This window comes from Desmodus rotundus, chromosome 2, assembly GCF_022682495.2.
Source record: "Desmodus rotundus isolate HL8 chromosome 2, HLdesRot8A.1, whole genome shotgun sequence".
NCBI classification, from domain to species: domain Eukaryota; kingdom Metazoa; phylum Chordata; class Mammalia; order Chiroptera; family Phyllostomidae; genus Desmodus; species Desmodus rotundus.
In genome coordinates, this window is record NC_071388.1 from 81,374,715 (window position 1) to 81,397,667 (window position 22,953).

The 22,953-nt window shown below is 37.1% G+C and overlaps 1 long non-coding RNA gene across 1 annotated transcript in view; it reads left to right on the forward strand.

Moving 5' to 3' along the window:
* Positions 1 to 744: 744 nt before the first annotated feature.
* LOC123478450 (uncharacterized) overlaps positions 745 to 22,953 on the forward strand; it is a 35,884-nt gene continuing 13,675 nt past the window's right edge. Inside the window, exons 1-2 of the long non-coding RNA XR_006653652.2 lie at positions 745 to 877; positions 8,201 to 8,286. This is a non-coding gene — a long non-coding RNA (uncharacterized lncRNA). The remainder of the gene's footprint in view (positions 878 to 8,200; positions 8,287 to 22,953) is intronic.

The window sequence follows — 22,953 nt, forward strand, 5'->3', positions numbered from 1 at the left end:
AAAGGATTACTATCCATATTGTCTATGGATTCCAGCCTTGTAGAACAGCCCTTCAGAACTCTCCTCCCTGCTTTGGCATGAATCTGGCAAATAAGGAGATGTCCACGAATGGTCCTTGATAAACTAGGCTAGGTGCCCACTGTCTCGCTGCTCTCTCTGCCCCAGACCATTTCTCCTGAGAGGGGGCAGCTGCCTAACTTATTCCAGAAAGGATATAAACTGAGCAGAACCAGACAGAATGGATATTGTTTCCTGTCCTTAACTAAGATCTCCTTCAAATATGTACACTAGGAAGGAAAAGGATAAGTGTTTGTAGAGTCTACACCATTCTGTTCTCCCCACACTTCCCCCTATTCAGGTAGATAGAACCGATATTCTCATAGGCCAGGGGATTATGGTGACCCTGTATATTGCAGCTCGCCAGCCCTGCTTGGATATGTTGATTCAGTGTAAAAACAAACAAACAAACAAACCATATAAGGACCATCTCCATTTAGAAAATGAAGTTTGCACTACATCAGTAGTCTCCAGACTGTGATCCTGAGACGTGGGAAGAGGAGGGGAGATGATCGTGTTAGCCTTTGTGTGTTCTCCCTGGCTCCCTCTTCAGCCAAAGCAACTCTTTTTAAAAATCTGTTTCTTATATATAGATTTTTATTTGAAAGGAATTTTTTTGCTTTTAAATATGTTCTTAAGAATGTACTAGATATTTTCTAAAATGCCTCTGTTTCTACTCTTCTGGGAATCTAGGAGCCTGGTATGTTCAAGGGACTGTGCCGGGCACAGGGCACAGTGGGCACGGGAAAATGAAGACACCACCTCTGTGCTCTTCAGGTGATTCTTCAGAATGGAGAGGCACTTGCATGAATAATAGCAGGTTAGAGTTGCATTTTATTGATGTAGTATAATTTATTTAACTAGACTCCTAATGATAGCTCTATGGGTCACTTCTTATCTTTTGCTATTATAATACGTCATAATAAACAACCTTGTGCTCACATCATTTCTAATGTTTGCAAATCTATCTGATAATAAATTCCTAAAAGTGGGGTCGCTAGGTCAAAGGGTATATACCTTTAGTAATTTTGCAGATTTAATAGCTAATGTTAAATCGCTCTCCATAGGCATTGTACTACCTGACCCTGCTTAGGAATGTGTGCAGGCGCCTCTTTCCCCACAGCCTCACCGTCAGACTGGGCTGTCAGACTGGGCTGTCAGGCTCATGGATTTATGCCAGCCTGATAGGTTAGATACGGTATCTCAATACAATCTTGATCTGCGTTTCTCTCTTTTTATGTCTCATAAAATATTGAATCATCTTTTAAATACTGAAGAACCATTTTTACTTAAAGACTCTGTTTTTGATCCTGAGACTTCTCATAGGCTCTGGCAAAAACACTCCTCTGATTTACACACAGCTTTATCAAGCCATGTCCCCAAACTATGGATGCCCGGTGGTCTCTCCAGCCTTCTCATTGATTTTACACTTAGAAACACCCTTAACCTACCCTGTATCTTCCCCTGTCCATCTCTTTTTAATTCAACACTATGTATTTATTTACATACGAAATTTCTATCCAGTAGTAACTTCCCTAGCCAGAGCACTCACTGATACATTCACTAGGATTACCTCATTGCTATACAATTCCTTACTGTTTTATTAACCATAAAAATACAAAAAAAAAAAACCCTCAACAAGAAATAAAAACCAGAGAACTTTTCCTCTTTGTGTTTAAATCCTAGAAGATTGGATAGTCTTTCGGTTAAGAAAGAGTGATCAATAGTATCAATGTATGGAATTTCCTGTGCCTTTCGCCTTATAAGATTATTTAAACATAGAAACTGTGTAAAGGCATATTTTCGTCTGGGTGCAAATGCATGGTGGGGACCTAGAAGGACTTGGCAAAGAAACATATGAGACTTCTTGGCAAGTGTGAATGCATGTAGGGAGAGATCACGGGGTATGGTGGCATCTGACCTTTATATCCCTCTATCAACTTTGCTGTGTCCGGGTTATTTGGCATTGGACTTGACATAATATCCATATCCTCTGCTTAAGGTCCTTCAAAGACATAGCACACTACCTTAGCTTTTTCCTGTGTAGTAAGCACACGATCACATTATCTAGATAGTATCATAATGTAGATAATTTTGACCAAATAGATGCAACCCCGGGCTGGCTTCATGGGTGTGTGAACCGTGCAGTGGCATAGGGCCATGTGCTCAGTAAGGCCCCATGTTTGGTTTAATGTGCTGCTGTCATCACTGTGAAACTCTTAATACTTTTTGAAAAAAGGGGCTTGTCCCTCATTTTCATTCTGACCGAGCACTACAAATTAGGTAGCTGGTCCTCATGTGACTTGAGGTTAGATAGCCTGGTGAATCAAGTCAGTTTATAGAAATGAGTCCAATGCATTAGTGTTATTTATGATGCATCTGTCAATACCCTTCCTTCTATTAAGGTAATTGACATTTCTGTTTGCTTATTTTGTTTGGAAGTGACAACTCTGTCACTGGTTTCAACAGAAAAGCGTGTATATTATTTTAATCCTTTACACCTTACTTCAAAAACACCCAATATATAAAAACACCAAATATATACCCAATGAATGAAATATTTTCCCTGTGCTTCTGTGAGTCAATACAGAGAACATCATTAAGATTTATTTCAAAATTATGCTAAGCATAGCCATTTCTTTCTTACATGGACGTGCTAGGTCTCATTTCCACACATTAACTTCAATTTAATATCTTAATTCAAGTTACTTGCAGAGAAGATATCCAAAGAGGCTTGAAGATTCAAATTCATCTTTTTGAGCCTAGAGTTTTAACCATTATTTAATAAATGATTACAAAGTAATCCAATACTAAAATAACCTTCCAAATTAAGATACACAAAACTTTAACCTGAAGATATTCTAAACAATCAGTTCATTTCCCTTTGTTAAATCTACTATTGAAGGAGGAAGTGTGTGATCTGTATTCAGAGGGTAGAACTCAAAGCGAGCATGTACTGTACTAGGTTGGGATGAAGAAACAAACACCCTTTAGAAGTAAAAATGAAGTTTGGCCAACTTCAGTGTTAGGGATGCTCTTACACAATCAATTCTATGTCATAATTGGATGTGTGAGAACATGTTGACTAAAAAGATCCTCATCTCTCTTGGAGCCCTAGGAAAGTGAGTAGTGCTTGCAGTCACTTTTTCCCTACCAATCAGGAGCTCTGTGCTTTGGCGACAGCCACTCTGCTTTGGCACACAGTCGAAAGGCCATGATTTATAACACATTGGTCCATTCTGAGTGCTTTGTGCTCTATGAGATTAAAAATCATAACACCTTGAACACAAGGCCATAATTCGACTTTCTAATCAGGGCTTTTAGCTCAGATGTAATATTACTTTTGAGAACTCCTCAAATAAAATTGTTGTAGATCCCAGAAGAGCTGCCTTTATGCCAATGAACGGAAGACATTGGTCACTTGTCTTCATCTACAAATGGAACATGGAAAGTGGGGTTGAGAGATTGTTTTTAGAAGTGGATTCTTCTTATCCACCTAAATTATTCTTAGTTTAATCCATTTTTCAATTTGGATAATTTATTTTATTAGAGTTAATACATTTCAATGGGTAGTTTGTTGGTTGTCTTTTATTATCTCAACACAAGTCATTGTTTTTCATTGTTTTTCAATGTCCTATAATTCTTAGATACATTACAATAAGAAGTAGAGTAAATTTGTTGACTCAAACTTATTCCATCAGGCTTTGTTTTTAATAATAATTGAAAATATGTTGCTTTAGTCATTAGAGATTGATTAGTCCACTAGAAGCAGTTAATTTAATTTCATGTATTATGAATATTTTTGTTATTGAGAATCTATCCTTGAATGAAATTACATTTGCTGGGTCATTTCAATGAAGTTACTCATGGGAAAGTCGACCAAAGAACCATGGATTTTTACCCATCTGAGTGCAAGTTGAAATAGCAGGTAGAAGATGGGGTGGGGGAGAGCTCTGTAATGTATTATGAATTTAACAAGTTATTCAAAATCTAATGCGTGATACTAGTGCCACTTACTGGATTCCTTGTGCACATTAAGCACTTTACATACGTGTTCAGCTAACGCTCCCAATAACTTCAGTGTTACTATTTTCAGAGAGTTAGGACTTGCGCGAGCTCACAGAATATAACGGTGTTGAAGCTGTGCTGACTCCAGGTCCGATAACAAAAATTCAAGCTTTTAACCCCTGCATCTTACTTAACATTTTAAATATGGAAACCAAATAATTTTCTTATTAGTTCTATTAGGGTAAAATTATTTTCTTCACACCCTTTTGTAAATAAATAGCTTCTTATCATAGGCCACTTAGTTTCTATTGAGTGCCACCTGTGGTTTTTTACTCCTTGATTTGTCCTTATGGTTTTACTAAAAAACAAGTATCCAACACATGTGCATTATTGCTTTTGGGGGAGAAATGTACTTATGGGTAATGCTGATTTTCACTTATTGCGAAACACAAAATATGACCACCACAAACCATCTACTAGAGTATCATTTCCATCGCTAGATACAGTGAGTTTGCGGGCAGCTCAGGGCACCGCCAACAGCATCGTGATCCATGACAGCAGCAGCTTTTATTGAGCATTTTATTTACTTTTAGAGTGCTGCTCTAAGTATTGATAAATATTACATTTATTCATTGCAGTCACTATACAAAATAGGTAGTAATAATATTCTCATTTTAAAGAAAGCTAAGATTCAGAGTCATATTAATTGCCCAAGATAATGGAAAGAACTCATGACTCACAGAATTGGACATCCTGAACTCTCATCCAACTCTGTATGCCACTAACTTCTAACTCTGTAGCTTTAGTTACATTATTTAATGTCTCTAAGCTTATATTTTACATTAAAAAAGTAGTATATGTTTATGGCAGATAATTTGGAAAATATACAAAAAATACTTAGGAAGACAGTCACCTAGGTTCTACCACCCAAACACAGTCACTGTTAACATGTTTGGTAGCTTTTATTTATATACTTGGTGACAAAGGGAATTGTTTTCTTTTTCTTTTAACGATAGAGTTGTTGCCCTGGCCGGGTGGCTCAGCTGGTTGGAGTGTCATCCCCTACACATAATATTTCAGGTTCAATCCCCCGTCAGAGGACATACCTAGGTTGTGGGTTCGATTCCCCATAGGGGCACATAAGAAAGTCAACCAGATGTTTCTCTCTCTCTCTTTTCCCCTTCCTCTCTCTCTAAAATCAACAAACATATCCTCAGGCAGGGATTTAAAACATAAGTTGTTTTCTTGCCATATGTAGAATTTTAAAGGTTGACTTTATTTTCTAGAACTGTTTTAGATTTGAAAAAAAATTGTAAGATAGTGCAGATAGTTTCCATGTTTGTTACAATATTAACATAGTATTATATTATATTATTATAATGCACAGTTTATTCAAATTTCCTTAAATTTTTCTATGTCCTTTTTTGGTCCAAGATCCCATCCTGGACATCACATTCCTGGACGTCATGAAATGTTTCAACATGTGCACTTTCAGGGGACACAGACTTTGTCCATCATAGCATCTGAGGGTTAGTCTAGTATACTGGGCACGTACGTACACAATGCACACGGCATGTGGTACAGAAAAGGAGAGACACATAATAGATCATGGGCAGCATATTAATTACTTCTGTTATTTCCCACTTAAATTATCAGTTTTTTGACCAGTTGCATTTAATAGTGAACATGAATGTTAGTAATTAACTACATAGTGATTGATTTTCTCATGTAGCGAGAAAACTAGAGATAGATGGTTGCTGGTGCTTGTCCAACAGCTTGAGGCCGTTGGGGCTGAAGTCTTTCTTTCATGGTTGCAAGAATGATGGCTACAGCTGTCTTTTCAACTCATCCGCATTCCTGCTAGGTGAAGAGCAAAAAGGTGTATGTCAGCTGGGCCTTTTAAATATTTTTCTAGAAGACTACCTAATGGCTTATATTTTATTGACCAGAACTATATCATGTGACTACTGTCATCTGTAAGGAACGCTAGGAAATATGTTTTCTCTGGAAATATCCGTTTGCCCTCTAACATGTGGACCCTGTTAATAAGTGAGAAAAGAATGGATTTTGGGTTGGAAGCCAGCAATATGCGTTCCAACTACATAACAAGAGCCGAAAATGTTGTGAATTGATAGACCCTCCTTTGGTGGATTGTTAGTCCTCTCACACAGCAAAACAGAAGCTTGGGAAATTTCTGTCCCCCAAGGGATATTTAAATAGTATTTCTCAAAAGAAAAATTTATTTATGGGATCAGAGAAGACAGCATATTTTACAGTGTTGTCTTAACTCAGAGGACAACCACTGGTTTCATTCAATTGCCACGTGAGGAAATTTTTTGGTCATTGGCAGATGTGCTGCTTCAAGACTTCCTTTTGGTTCTCAAGGTGATTCCCACTTCCGATTTCCTGTGGTTACAGCACAATACTGTTTTGTTTCATTCAGAGATATTTGCTCTTGTCTGAGTCACCACACAATTACTCATCTTGTGTTGGCTCCTTGTTGGGTTTTCATAAGGTCATCCAAAGAGATGCAGGGACGTGAAAAACACTGAACCGCTGACGGTCAAGAGTAGGGTGTTAATAGAGGTGCACTATTTGGAGTTCTTTCAGGGTCACATGGAGCAAGTCAAGGTTTCAAAATTTGTAAGTCTATGAATAGCTGCTCCACTTTCTGCTGTAAGAAAGATGGAAAGGAATCCACTCATTTCTATAAAAAGCTAGGGTTCTATATTGCCGTCGTCAAAAAAGTAATCTGAGTTATGTGTAGGGTGGAATAAATGCCGGGGACACTCTGATGGGCATTATGGGAACCCAGGGGAAGGCTCATGATAGAACATAAGAGATTCATGCAAGAAACATAGCTGGGCCTGAAGCACAGGATGTTACTGCTGATTGAATACAAGGAGGAGGGGGAAGAGAGGATCCAGCGTGAGGAGTCCAAGTGGATTTTGGCTTCCAGACTCTGAGTCAGAGAGGGTGGAGCTGCCACGGGATAAAGAACCTCAGGTTGGGATCTGTTAGGAGAGATGTGTTCTGTGGGTGTGCTCCACTTGGTAATACTTTGTGGAGGGAGGAGTTAAGAGGGTGGAAGTCTGGCTGACAGACAGGCTGAGAGAGGGTCTGGTATGGCTATTAAAGTGCTGAGCTGCAGATCTCTTGCCAATCACTTTGTGACTGCATTTAATTTGCATTTTTAACTCAGATCCATTGGGCAATGTGCACAAAAGTCATTCTACAATAAATCACACCAAGAATTTGTATTTCCTCACTATCCCATCTCTTCCCATCTTTTCCATATATTTGAGCCTGAACTATACTCCAGAATAAGGCAAATTAAGCTTAATGACTTAAGTATGTTTTTCTTTAAAATTTAAAATAATATTGCCTATTTCAGGTTTAAGGGAACATCTTTTTTATGTTTGCCAATTGCCTCCAAGATTTACCAATTCAACAGTTTCCAACTAGCTTTGATCACAGTGGGCAAATTGCTTGCATAGCCACCTATACACATCATTCTGGTGACAATTCTTTAATACACTCCCTTTGTAGAGTGATTTTTGTTGATGAACAATTGATGAACCATTCCTGAATGACACAGAGTACTGAAGCTATGTGAAGATGTTTGACTCCTCTGATAAGCACCAATACTAATTACTTCTTTATGCTTTCCTTTTACTCCCTAGGATGCCAGTTAGTCCAAAGAGTTCATTTTATAGAGTGGTACTGAGGCAGGGTAACAATTGAAATGGATTTCTTCATTTTTTTCTCATTTTCTGCTAGACCTGTATACCTGGGTCATGTGGTAGGACAGCAGCTACATGTTTAGCACATTTGTGCACTTAGAATATAAAGAGGCTAACATTAATATCAGTTTTCCATGTCCCATCATCCCTGCCAGGTTAGGACACATTAAAACAGGATTCTATCTCTCTTTGAGGGCTTTTAACCTCTAGGGTATATAGCTCAGCTAGTACATGTGTACATCTTCCTCAGCTAGCAAGTGTGTATGGTTTTTTATTTTTTTAGTTCTAGTTTGTCTCTATTTTATGTTTCCATCCTTGTTTATTTAGATATAATTTAAATAATATTTTATGGATCACATGTCTCACTGTAAGCTTCTTTAAATGATTTTTAGATATGGAAGTAGCTGTACACGCATCAGAAAACACCCATGGAGACTCCAAAACCCCCCTCAAGTCTGATTATGAAAGTGGATTCAAAGTAAGTATTGAAATCTTTTCAGAACCTTCAGTACCATCCTATCAGCTACCACCAGTTCCCACGAATCATAGTCTGTCTTCTGCTTAGACTCTCATGGCTGCCATGGGCTCCATCAGCCCAGAGGGGCAGGGGAAAATCAGGATGCTTTTTTGAATTGTACTCACTCCAGACATCATTATTTTCTGGGTTTCCTCTGATAGACTCTAACAATCAATCTGTTTTGCCCATCTGCCATAACATGGTGGTAAAAAACTGAAGTACATGTGTCTCATTGAGCCTCAGGTTTTGTCTCAGGGAATGCAGAGTTTTCTTTATTCCCAAATCTTTCACTTCTGTGGACAGGGCTTGAGATGTTTCTATCGCATTATTATCTGCATGTTCTACAAAGGCAAAGTGATGGTTTTGCTGCAATTCAGGCAATTTGCACATTTTCTTATAAAATCCAAGATGGCCTCTCTTCTTTCAGCTCAGTGTCACTGAAGTAGCCTTACCAGGTATGAGAATCTGGTGGGTCTTCCCGTGTCCTGGAAGCCTAAGCTTCCTCCCAAGCATTTCACCGAGAACACCTTTTGCAACTTTGATCTAAGTGGGTCCCAACTAAAGGAGGCCTCCTTGTCTCTTTTTTCCTTTTACTATTTTATCCTTTCCAGAACTGTAAGCATTTGCTGCCTGCATTTTGAGTATATTTAGAAAGGTAAATGCCTCTCCTCTATGTTGTCCAACAATCATATAAGTGTCTTTTGGTATTAGAGGGTGGTGACAAGGTATTTTGGGTCCATGATGCTCTAAATTACCAAAGCCTTGGCGAGAGTTTACCTTTCCTGTCTTTTTGCTCACATTCACCTCACACCACATGACCTGTGTAGTGTGGGCTGCTGTTTGTCTATGCCATTCCCTGGTTATCAGCCAATAACCAGGGGATCCACTGGGGAACAACTGGGATGGTTTTGGTAACTTGTAGATTGAGCCAGCCATGCCTGCCAAAAATCTTGCTCTGCTCTGAGGAGACATTCAATATTTCTTACAAATTCAGTGCCCATAGAGAAAGGCTTACAATTAAGTTTCCAGGGTTTACTTCTCAGTCATTTTGCGAAGGATCTCGCAATATTTTGCAGTCTCAGGCAGGTCACTAAAAACTATATAGAACAGATCTTCCTGTGGGTGTACTCGGATGTGCCTATTCCCGTGGGTTCCAGTGGCCCCTGCGGGGTGGTTTCCATACTCCTCTCTCTCTTGGAGTTGTTTGGCAAGTAATTTGGCAGGTTTTTGAGGAAGAACTAACAAACCATAATAATAATAATAATAATAATAATAATAATAATAATAATAATAATAAATGGCTATATTTCAAAAGTTCCCACCATGGGCCAGACATGCTACAACAGACTTTCTGTATATTATCTCATTTTATCCTCATATAAAGAGGTAGTCACTTTCCACACTTTACATATGACTAACCTCCGACTGATAACCCTTTCAAAGTCACCCAGTTTCGCCGTGCCTTAGCAGGTGTGGCTCTGAAGTTCATGCCGTTTCCACTATGTTCACCTCTACTCATAGCAACTAGGGCAATGGGACTATGCAGACAAACCACTCAGCAAGCCCAGAATTAATACTTCAAGTGATAACTTAAATTTTGGGGTGCTGCTGGGAAGTAGGCATTTGCCTCAAAAACACTGTTTGTACCTTCCACTGGAAACTGGAGAATGGTAGGATGGAATCTGTGGGACTGAAGAGCACTGTTTTGAAAGGCTACCTTGGGACCTCTTGTCAGCAGCTATTGTTAGTTCCTTCTTTTTCCTCCTCCCTGATATTCCCCATTAGAATGTAAGTTTCATGAAGGAGAAGAACTTTTTTCACTGCTGTTTATCTATTAGAAAGGACAGTGCCAGGCACACAGAAGATGCTAAATAAATATTTGTTGAATGAATGAAAAATTGGATGAAAAAGTCTTTGCCAGTCCTCTGAGGGCAAGCTACTCCTAATATTGTGTCTGCTAGAGACCCAGGTAATCTATGATGTATCTGCCGTTTGTTGATTGGCCCAATCTTAACCATTGCTGTGTAATAGGCCAAACCTGATTTCTAGTAGACTGTTGCTGAGACCCCCAAAAGGCAAAGAGATGAAGACACCCGCAGGGCTTAGACTGGAGGGTGGTGGTCTTGGCCTCCTCTGCTGGTGTGCATCTCCGTGCCTGAACTCTGATTCTTTTTTGAAAAAGGAAGCACTCATCATGTCTCACTTAGAACTCCGTTCTCTATGAGAAGTACAGTGTCCTTTCAGGTAATCCCAAATTTGCTAGGGATTCTGATTCTTTGTTTCCTCATTCTGTAAGAAGTAGACCAACCATAGTTCTAGCTTACTTTTCCTAAATTGAAAGTTTTCCATACAACCCCCCACAAGCAGTAATATAGAAATATAGATGCTGTCATATTTCTGCACCATTACTAGAAGAAAGGTTTTATGGTGGAAGTGTTTGTTGCTGTTGTTGTTTTCTTTTTAAATATCATCTAGCTCTTTTTATTAAGCTGGAGTCTTGACTTCCCCAGGTTTTCTGTATATGACTGTTTCTGCGGTATTGGGAGAAAACAGATGCATCACTCCCATAACTTAAATAAAATAAAAATATAAACGTCAGGGGGTCACAGGAAGGAGATGTCAAGGGCATTCTCCAGATTTTGTGTATTTACATTTCTACAGAACCTTGTAAATATAGTGACTAGGCTTTTGAAGGGCCAGGTTCTCTTTATCAAATTGGTTTTTAGAAGAATATTGTAAATGGACATAAACTGTAGATGTATGTACGTCTGTTGATGTGAATGAACAGAGCCTTCTGGATGGAGGGCTTCTGATGAGTTAGTCCCTGAGCCTTGGGCTGGCATATCCTCCCCTACCAAGCCATTGTCCCAGCCCTGGGGTCGTAGACCAGGCCCCAGCACTGGCACTGTTGGCTTTGTAAGTCAGATGCTAAGTTTCCTTGGTTACTTCCCATAGGTGTGGTGTTGAAGATGGCTGTCTGAAGGACAATGTGAGGAACAGTTTTCTGGAAAAAAGAAGGGACTATACTAGAGGTTGCTGGGGAAGGACTCATGTAGCGCAGTACGTGGCACATAGTAGAAGCATAGTATATGTATATTGAATGAATAAACAAAAGAATGAATAAATGTGTTTGGAAACTGGGACTATTTGAGTCAGTGGCAACAACCTAAGGCTCTATATGGACACTAGTTTCTTACTCTCAATTTTACTATCATTTGGAAAGAATTTCTGCTACTTATTTACTAGATGGTGGCATGCAGGGAGAGCAGTTACTTTGCTGACTGAAGAAGGAATTTTGAGGCAATGTTTGTCTGTGATTGGCAGCGTATCAATTGACTCCTCAGGGATGTTGATTTTTCTAGTTCGTGAGTTTGCCTGCACGCTTGAATGAAGTAGGCTGACCTGCAGAGTATATAGCTGTATGTCTAGTTTCAGTTTACTGGTAAGGTGAATGTAGCAATAGAAGTGCTTTAGTTTTTATAACAATTCATGGTTTTCAAGATATATGTAATTAGTTTTGTGTATTTAGCATTTCTCTTATTCATATGCTCACTCCATCCTGCCTCTCTTTTCTCTTTTTTTATTTCCACCTTATAGTTTATTTTGTAATTTTTGTTTCTGTTTGCTTCCTTCAACTTTTATTTAATATATTTTTTAAATAACCACAAAGTACATAGCATATGGGGCCACTGGAAATACCATGGTGATTAATGAAATGTATGATGTTTTATTTTATTGGTCTTCTATTGATTGATATTTAGATTTTTCCAAATCTTTTGCTGAAATTAACATACATGTAGCTAATTTTTTGCAAACATCCATGACAATTCCTTGAGGAAATGGAACAGTGATATAAAGAGTAGGAAAATTGCAAATGTTTTGATAGATTTTACAAGTTACCCTCCAAGGAAGATATGAAATAATCTCACTATTATTTAGATTTGAAAACTTGATAAGTGTTCCCTTTATTTGCCCAGAAAATTGTTCATACAAATGTTAACCAAGAGAGAATCAATGACAAGATTTTGGCAAAAACTAGTAGATCATTCTTTCCAAGATTATATTATTCATTAAATATTCTGTGAGAACAGTCATTTGTTATATTGTATCGCACCTTATGAAATGATGGGGATTTTGTTAGTCCAAGGCAGCAGTCTCAGTGAATGGTGCTGATTTCTAGTGCTCACCACGGTAATGGCGCTGTCCAGTGGAGCTTCATGACATGGCGATCATGTTCTGTGATCTGTGCTACCCAGGATGGTAGTCACTTGCTGTGCGTGGCTATTGAGCCCTGAAAATATGGCTAGAGTGACTCAGGAACTAAGTTTATTTTATTTTTATTAATTTTTAATAATTTACATTTAAATGATGAGATGTGGCTAGTCATTAACCATTTTGGACAGCAAAGCTTTACAATATATGATAAACCATCTGTCTATATAATAATTATTATATAATCTAATGGAGTTTAATTTAAAGCTGAGACACTCATGATTCTTGAAATGCATAGTCTTTCCTTCCCTCTTTTTTTCATTAAACCAACTCATAATTTCCTAAAGATTTCTGACAGTGATTCTGCACGAATGGTTTATAACAGCAAGTTGTTTTCAAACCCTGTCATATCACTGACTCTGGTAACAGTCATTTCTTTCAAATCAGCCTGGTTTCATTCCCTCTAGCAAGATTGTTCTACCTCTTATAATGTGAACATCATTCTCCTTGAAAGAAAAAAAAGGTAAGGAAAAAACCAAATAATTTTGTTTTGTACTTTTTATCTTTATTTTTAATTTTTTTATTGGTTATTTCTTGTATGTGACCTTACTGGGGATTGAACCTACAACCTTATCATATTGGGACAATGCTTAACCAAATGAGCTAGCTGGCCAGGCTATCTTTGACATTAGGTCCATCTTTCCCACTCAGTTGCCCTTTAATCATTTTTTTTGAAGTTGACATAGCTAATGGAGCCCTTTATGTTCTCAATAGCATTTTTGATTTTCAAGCTCAGATGATTCTGATTATTAGCATTTTTATTAGAATACTTCTAGCTATATACTACTCTTCTATGTCTATCCACAATCACGTGCTTTTTATTTCCTCCCGAGTTTTTTATGCCACTTAAAAATTTGAGTTTGATGGGAATGTGCATAATGATATATAGTTTTAATTATATTTTAATTCACTTGAAACTATCCAATAGTGTTGACTGACCCTTAATTGCCAGGCCCTGGGTGGGGGTTGGGGATTCCTAGGTGAATTAGACATGGACCTTGCCAACAAAGGACTTACACTTTACTAAGAGACTCAAGTTCATATACTAAAGCCATGTGCAGTGCTGCATATGCTCATTAAGAGTATTCACAATGTCCTGGGGGAGCACAGCAGAGAGACAGGGCATGTAAGAGGGGTTAGGGAGGTTGTGAAGAATCAGAGATCTCTGTCTAAACCAGAAGTAATGTTTTAGGAAGGATGAATAAGAGTTTGCATGACAGAAGAGCTGGAAAACATGGTATCCTATTCATGAATGAATAGCATGAACCGAGGCCAGAGTAGATGATATATTCTGGGTTCCATGACTAGTCCTGCAACTGGAGTGTGGAATACTTTTTGAGAGAGTGAACAGAGATGAGGCTGAGGTTAATAAGCTGCTAAATGGTAAGGGACATTGTGTATTATGCTGAGGAATTTGGATTCATTCCAAATGGAATAGGCTTGAATGTTCTGGAACAGAGAAGGGAAATACATTCCTCTTTTAGAAGAATGGTTCTGGTGACATCAACTTAAGATATGTTAGACTTTGGGAAACTTGGGGAGGGAAAATCATTAGCCAAGAGAAAGAGGAAAGTACTAATTAGTACAGTGCAGATTAATAGAGAGGAGGGTTTCAAACAGAGATTTGTAGGAAGTGGAGTTGATGAGATTAGGTGGCCCCTGGGTATGGGGGAGAGAAAGAGGCAGGAAGATGATTCAGAACTTTCTCATATCGTTGTTTTTATTAGAGTCCACTTTTTCTCTTGAATCACTCACTTTCCCTTCAGGATCTCTGGATGTGAGGTTATGTCTGCCTTTTCTCTGAACTTTTGGGAACTTTTCCCGATGTCCAATGAGTGTACACTGATTTTATCTGGTGTTCCATTCCTCCTGTCCTAGGAATTCCAGAATGTGCTCATTACATTTTAATAAACTTCTTTATTTTTAGATCATTTTATACTTATAGAAGTGTTGCAAAATTAGTCTGTTGAGTTCCCAAATATCCTTCACCCAGTTTCTTTTACATATATTTTACATAATTATAAAACAATCATCAAGATGCAATGAACCTTAGAACTAAATTACTATTAACTGCATTACAGAATTTATTTGTATTTTAACCAGTTTTTTCACGATTGCCTTTTTTTTTCTATTACAGGATCTAATCAAGGATTACACATTGCATTTAAGTTGTCACATTTTTAAGTATCTTCCAATCAGTGACAATTCCTGTCTTTCCTTGTCTTTTATGACCTTGACACTTTTGAGTAGTACTGGTCAGTTATTTTTGTAGAATGCCCCTCAGCTTGGGTTTGTATGTTTTCTCATGATTATATCGAGGTTCTGCGTTATTGCAAAGGACCCCACAGATGTGATATGCCCTTCCCAGTGCTTCAAAGTAGGGGGTATATGATACTGATAGCAATGAATCTGCATCTGATTTTGCATTAAGCTAGAACATTCCTCTGTGGAAACTATTAGGATGATTCAGAAGGGTGAAGCTATGGGCAACTGGTGATTGGCAGCTTCATCACAACAATGCTCCCACTCATGCATCAATTCTCATGCAATTTTTTGGTGAAACATCAAATCATTCAGGTGACTCAGGCCCATACAGCCCTGATTTGGTGTCCTGTGACTTCTGGCTTTTTCCAAAACTAAAATCACCTTTGAAAAGGAAGAGATTTCAGACTGTTGTTGAGATTCAGAAAAATATGACAGGCAGCTGAGGGCAATTGGGAGAGCTGTGTGAGGTCCCAAGGTGCCTACTTTGAAAGGGACTGAGGCATCATTGTTCTATGTACCATGTTTCTTGTATCTTATATTTTCAATAAATATCTTTATTTTTATATCACATGGCTAGGTACCTTCTGGAGAGACCATTTAATATAGATATACATGTAATATTATCTATCTCACATTTTCTTTATCATCCATAGATAGACACAAATTGTTTCCATGTCTTGGCTATTGTGTATAATGCTGCAATGAACACAGGAGTGCAGATATCTCTTCATATATTTTTATCATTTTCTTTAGAGGTATACCTAGCACTGGGATTACTGGCTGATATGGTAGTTCAATTTTTAATTTTTTTTAAAAAGATATTTTCTTTTTATTTATTTGGAAAGGAAGGAGAAAGAGAGGGAGAGAAACATCAGTGTGGTTGCTTCTTGAGCACACCCTACTGGGGGCCCAACCTGGCTCACAGCCCAGGCATGTGCCCTGAGAATTGAACTGGCAACCCTTTGGTTCTCAGGCCGGTGCTCAATCCACTGAGCCACACCAGCTAGGGTCAATTTTTAATTTTTTGAGTAGTTTTAACACTGCATTCTATAGTGGCTCTAGCAATTTGCATTCCTACAAACAGTGCACAAATTTTTCATTTTCTTCACATCCTGACCAACTCTTGTCTCTTATCTTTCTGATAATAGCCATTTGTCCAGGTGTGAGGTGATAGCTCACGAAATGCTTTTGTAAGGAAGAGTTGTCTCTTTTTCCTATCTATTTATTTAATTGTTTATTTACATTAGGATGAATTCATGGTTATTAATTTTGTTATTAGGATTATAATGTTATATTACTATTATTTAATTGATTACAGATAAATATAAAGTTCTGTTTTAAAATTTGTTAAAGATAACAAATATAAAATACAAACAAAGATAAAGTTCTTCCATCTTTGCCCACTGGGCATTCTTTTAGGCTCCTGTGTATTTTTCACATGTTTGTATCCTTTATTCTCGAGTACTTCCTTATTTCCTAACAGGGCACTTTATGCTCCTCTGTATTCTCCCTGCCTCAGCCCTGGAAAAAACCATTCTCTAAGGAGTGTTCGTGAAAACTTAACATATTCCTATCACTCTGCTTCATCTAGCAGTTCTTTACTGATGATTTGAGTTGAGTCAATAATAACAGATTGACGGATTAAGGGTTCTCTTTATTCTTTCTCAAGCTTTTGAGAGAGAAAATTTTTCTTTAAGACATGCCGAATTTACTTTGAACAAATATTGGTAAAAGCTTACTCTCTGCCAGTGCTGAATTAGGTACAAAGATCCATCTCCCTGGTACCTGAGGGGTATTCTCTAGGCAGCTGTTTCATATTTTGATGTCTTACCCTAGTAGAAGAGCTCTTCTTTAAGTATTGGGCTAGCTAAAAAATTCACTTGTTTTTTTTCCCCATAAGATGGCTCTAGTAGCACTTAGTTGTCTTTAACTTCATTCAAAACAGTTTTGTTACATTATATTGTGACAGCTGTCATATCAGCATGGATTTTTAAAAAACTTACCAAAGTTGGTGAGTTTTTGTGTAGTCATTTTAACATTGAAGATGGGAAAAAATAAGCAACATTTTAGGCATATTATGCTTTATTATTTCAAGGAAGGTAAAAATGCAACAGTAATGCCAAAAAAAAAAAAGTTTTGTGCAGTGTATGGAGAAGATGCTGTGACTGATTGGATATGTCAAAAGTAGTTTGCAAAGTTTCATGCTGGAGATTTCTTGTTCCATGATGCTCCCCAGTCAAGTAGAACAGTTGAAGTTAATAGCCATCAAATCGCAAGCACAACCAATATTATACCACACAGGAGATAGCGAACATGCTTAAAATATCTAAATCAAAAAAGTTATTGGTGAAAATGAAAAATTCATCCTTTATTTTACAGAATAAACTAAACTTTTTGACTAACCCAGTAACTTGAGTTTTGCTTTCTCGTACCTCATCTGATAACATGGGACTCCATCAACCTAAAATGTCCCCCAAATCCCGATGTGTTGATGTGTACTCTGGGATGTCTCATCACACACTCACAAACAAGGCCAGTGAGTCATGTTCAGTTGCCATGAAGAAGCCTCTGTTTGTTTCTTGTCCTGTTGATCAAGCTCCCTTCCTCTGCTGTGAGTCAATAGAAAACAATGTTTTCCCCTTTAAGTAACTTTTGGCCAGTATGGTTCCAAAGCAGGCTACTTTGCCCCCAAGTCTTATAGAATTGTTGGTAAAAATAGAACTTTTAGTGGGTACTTATGGCACTCACCCATCTACCTACCCACTTCTCTTTCTTAAGATCTAGTCATGTGTTCCTCATGCGGCTGGATCAGGAGACATGACGATGTATTTCTCAGAGTCCGCTATCCTTCCAGCTAAAAATGGCTTTGGTCTTCAGTCAATATCTTTGTGCCCACTGTCCTCTTTACTTTAAACAAGATGACATCCAGAAGTTTCCTTACTCTTACAAGTATACTTGGTCATGTCCCACCAGTTCACCAGGCAGGTCTGACCCTCAATGGTGTGTTGTGCTCGAGCTCAAGCTGGAACACAAACCATGCTTACACTGAGCTGAAAATAATCACTCTGCATTTAATGCCCAAAAGTTCTTATTATACATGTCCCAAGTATGATTCCTTTCTAATATGTCCACCTTCCAAAACTGAAGACAGCTTTCATTTCCTGCTCCCCTCAAAACTCTATTTCCAGGTCAAGCATACTCAGGACTTTTTGCCACTTGTTATATGGCTTAGTTCATGTTTCCTCATCATTTGGGCCCCTTTCCTCTGAATATGCTCTGGCCTATAAATGACCTTCCAAAATGTAAAGTGAAAAAGACTATCTGCCTGACCAGGGAAGATCAGACTATCACCTCTTTTGTTCTACCTACTATGCAGCCTGTGGTAGCTAAACATACAATTCTTTATTATTGACTCACAGTTAAACCATATTGCTACAAATAACAGAAGTTCAAAATTTAAAAAGTTATTATTTAATAATGAAAGATATGAAAAATAACCAGGCTGATTTGATATTTTAAAAAACAATGTAATTCCCTAATTATGTTAACATTGCTAAGACATGTCTTGAAGAGAAACAATAATAAAAGCCAGAAAAATAAAAAGAAAGGATAAGAAAGATCAGTGATGCAACTTCTGGACATCCTACACATTTATGCATGTTTTCTTAAGTTTTTTCTCAACACAAATCCAAAACAGGTTATTCCTACTGACTGAGCCCAGCCAGAGTCAAAGAGTGAGGGGGCCCATTGATACTGTCCATACAGTGCAGCATTCCTGGCTGCAAGGCAAAATGAGTATAGCTCTGCAGGGGCAAACAGCACATTTCTAGGATACTGTCAAGAAGGTCACAAAAGAGGGAAATGAAAGGATGACAGAATTCTAATTTGTGTAGCCTGACTCTGAGAACTCAAGAACTTAATTATTGGTCATTAATTTCATCTTTAAACCAAGTGTCATAATTCTTAAGGGTCTTTCCTCTTGAAGAGCAAAGTTTAAGTGTTCAGTTTTGAAACAAGATAAACTTAGATTTAAATTCTGCCTATGTTCCATAACTTGTGTTTTTTGAAAAAATTATCAGTGTTTTTTTTTTTTTTTAACAGAGGGGAAGGGAGGGAGAAAAACATCAATGTGTGGTTGCCTCTCATGTGCCCCCTACTGAGTACCTGGCCAGCACACAACCTAGGCATGTGCCCTGACTGGGAATTGAACCAGTGACCCTTTGGTTCCCAGGTTGGCATTCAATCCACTGAGCCACACCAGGCAGGGCAGAAATTATTAGTGTTTTTAACCTTATAGTTCTTCACCTAAAAAGAGTGTCTGCCTTATTATTGATTGAAAAGCTTAAATAAAACAGTTCATGTAAATTTCTTAGCACAGAACTTCTCACATTAGAAAATAATTCAGTAATGTCAGCTATTGTTGTTTTGAATTACTGTTTACTGAAATAATATCTTGCAATTTTTCTTTACATAGTGCAAAGAATATTCACATACTTTATGTCATCTTTTTCTTGTGACAACTTGTTAACTAGGTAGGTAGATATTATTGCAATTGGAAGAAGTTAAACATGACTTGCTTTAATTAATTAGTAGAAGAAGAGAGACTGTTAGAACCCAGTCTACAGACAGAAAATCCCATGAACTTTCAAATAATTCACAATGCCAATTTAAACTCCGTCCATGGGGAACAGAGAGCTGGCATACTATAGGAGGACTGCTCTTATTAGTATGTGACGAACACATAGAAACACAAAATGCATACAGATGGTGTATTGGGGGAAAACTCTGAAGATAATATGATGAAGATGATCCACAGAGTTTTCTTCCATGTAGTACATTCTTGTCACTGAATGCAAAAGACGCTTGATAATTTCCAAAGGTTTTTTTTTTTTTTTTTTTTTTTTTGGCAGAAAGAAATCAGGGCTCAAAAAACTAACTTTTAAACAACTATCTTGAAAATTCAGTGACTAGAACTGGGTTATGAGTTGAAAGAAAAGTAATTATTTTCTTTAAGGAATAGGGAGTTTTGTTAATTTAATGCACCTAAGTTATAGGATGATAATAAAAGAATCTAGTATAGTATTTCTAGTTAAGTATCCTATACAGCTTGTTCTGGCCATTAAATTTCTTTATTGTTTCTTTAGTCTCTACCTCATTAATAGTAACTTGATTGAAACTGACCTAAGCATAGAGCTCATTGTTGGAGCCAAAATTCCTTGGGAAATCAGAGGTAATCTGAAGTTTAATCTTAAATTGAAGGATAGAGTGTACCTAAATCATTCAATTTAAAGGTTACTTTTCTTCTTTTACAAGTTTTCCAGAGATGAAGATTCAACATTAGAGGCATAAGTAGTTAACCAACTAATTCACAAAATATAATTTCTCTGTATTTCCATTTTTCTTAAAATAGGAGTTAAGTTATCCTGATTACAAAGCCCAACAAAAGCCTCAAAAATGACATTTAATTCCATGCAAAATTATAAATGAAAAAAGAAAACTAAACAAAATACATGCAAATAAATTATAACAGCATATTCTACAAATAATAAAGACTGAATAGGGTTTAATCCAGGAACATGGCACAATAAAAAGAAATCTAATAATAGGTTACAGGAGAAAAACATAAAATAAAAGTACGAGGTGAATTTGATTTCATTTAATGTCTACTTTGAACTCTTGGTAAAAGTAAGAATAGAAGAAAGAGATTTAACAAAATAAACAGGAGTTTCATGACCAATAATGAGAAGTGTGTCTTGAAACAAGAGTTTTGATTAGTTGACTTTCATGCCTTAGGTTGAGAGAAAAAAAACTACATGTTAGAAATCACTGTTGAACATAATATTAGCTGTTTAAGACTTAAGGATATTCCTACTAATGTCTGAAGTAAGATAAAAATATTTTCACTCTGTGCCTATTTTCACCATTTTGGGGATTCTAGCCAATATTATAAGCATGAAAATAAAACAAGAATATAGATTCCAGATAGGAAGGAAAAAAAGCTGTCATTATTTTCAAATGACATAATTTTTTACATAGAAAATCCAAGAGACTACACTTTAAAAATACTGGAGGTAAAAAGAAGCTTGGTTTATTGGCAAATTTCAAGATTAATATGCACAATTAAACATTGTCTTTTATTAGCAATGACAAATTATAGTTGTAATGTAGTATATTAGAAGTATTCCTTTCAGCCCCTCCCATTGAGCAGTGGAATTTTTTCACCAGTCCCATAAATCTGGGCTGGCTTTTAACTTGCTTTGCCTAACAGGATGTGAAGAAACTGATGTCATGTAACAGTGTCAGTTTCAAGAGGTCTTGCAGCTTTCATTGTGACTTTTTGGGGTCACTACTCCTTAATGTGAAGAAGCCCAGTCTCTAGTAGAGGATGTATGGTCACATGGAGCATGGATGAGCTAAACCAGCTGGCACCCAGTAAACTAACCAGCTGACAGCCAACACTAACTACTAAGCATGTGAATAAGGCTCTCTCAGCCAATCCAGTCCCAGTAAACCAAGAGATGACCCCAGCTACAGAAATGACTCAGGTCAGACCAGAAAGAGTAGCCCCTCTCAATAATTAAGCTTAGGTTGAATTTTTCACCAATAGAATTTTGAAAAAAAACATGTTTCAAACCACTAAGTTTTGGGTAGTTTGTTACTCAGTTATATATAATCGATAAAAAAAAGACCCAGGATTTGTAGTAACGAAAGAAAATTAGAAAGTGCCTCGGGCTATATACTTAGCACTGTGTAAAAGCTACTGTGTGGAGATAATTATAAATCTTTAAGAATAATATAAAACAATGTATAAATAAGAAAAAACACATACTAGTTTTGGAAGAAAAACGATAAATATATCAACTATCTCCAACAATAATCTATATATTGAATAATAGGCCTATCAGAATCTGCCACTGATGAATTGATGATGAATTGTTTATGAAGAATACTGGCAAGTAATAATAAAAATTAAATAAATAATGAGGAATGGCCTGCACTAGCAGTTATAAAAACACTAAAACTGCATTATTATGGTAACTACTAACCACACGTGGCTAAGAAAATTTTAATTAAAATTGAATAAAATAATGACATTTCTCATTACTGTAGCTGTATTTCAAGTATTCAGTAGCCTCATGGGATCTGTTGCTACCATATTGGACAGTGTAGATACAGAATATTTCCATCATGTCAGAAAGTGTTATTAGACAGTGATGCTCTAAAGCTTCAGTAATTAAAATGGTATAGTGGAGGCACAGATATGTGGATGGATGAAAATAGCACAAAAACATGCATATGGATATATAAAGATTTAGTATATGAAGAGTTAGCATTTCTTCAATGAAATAGTTGCATTAATGGGGAAGTATAAATTGCCTAATGATTCGTGTTAGAGCAATTAAGTGATCATTTGGAAAAATACAACTATATTCTCTTTCACATCAATTACAAAAATAATTTTACATAGATTTTACATGGAAAAATAATTTTACAAGTTATTTAAAGATTGAAGATTTAAAATTTAAAAAGTAAACTATAAAAAAGTTAAAAGTAATTATAATTTTTGTATGGGAAATGATGTTCCTTTTACTATATAAGATTACAAATTATAAGAAAAAGGTTGATAGATCTGACTTCAATTTAAAAGAAACCTCTATGGCTAGTCTAGTTGTTTATTGCTGCCTGAAAAAATGCTTTAAAATTTAGTGGTTTAACACAAAAACTTTTGTTCATGAGTCTGTACTGTGGGTAGGGCTGAGCAGGCATAATTGTGTCTTTTTTCTACATGGCATCAACTGGAGTGGCTTAAGTGGGGCTGGATGATTTACTTCCAAGATGGCCCACTGGCAGGGCTGGCGGGCAAGTTGGTGCCGACTGTCCGCTGGGGTTCAGTTGAGACTGTCTGTTGAGGGTCTGTTTTTCTTCACATTAGCCTTTCTATGAGGCTGCTTGGGCTTACTTGTGATGTAATGGTTGCATCTCAAGACCAAGTGCTCCAAGAGACAGACAGTGGAAGCTGCCAGTTTTTAAAGGACTGAGCCAGCTCCTGGCACAGCCTCATTTTTACCATATTCTCATGTTCCAAACAAT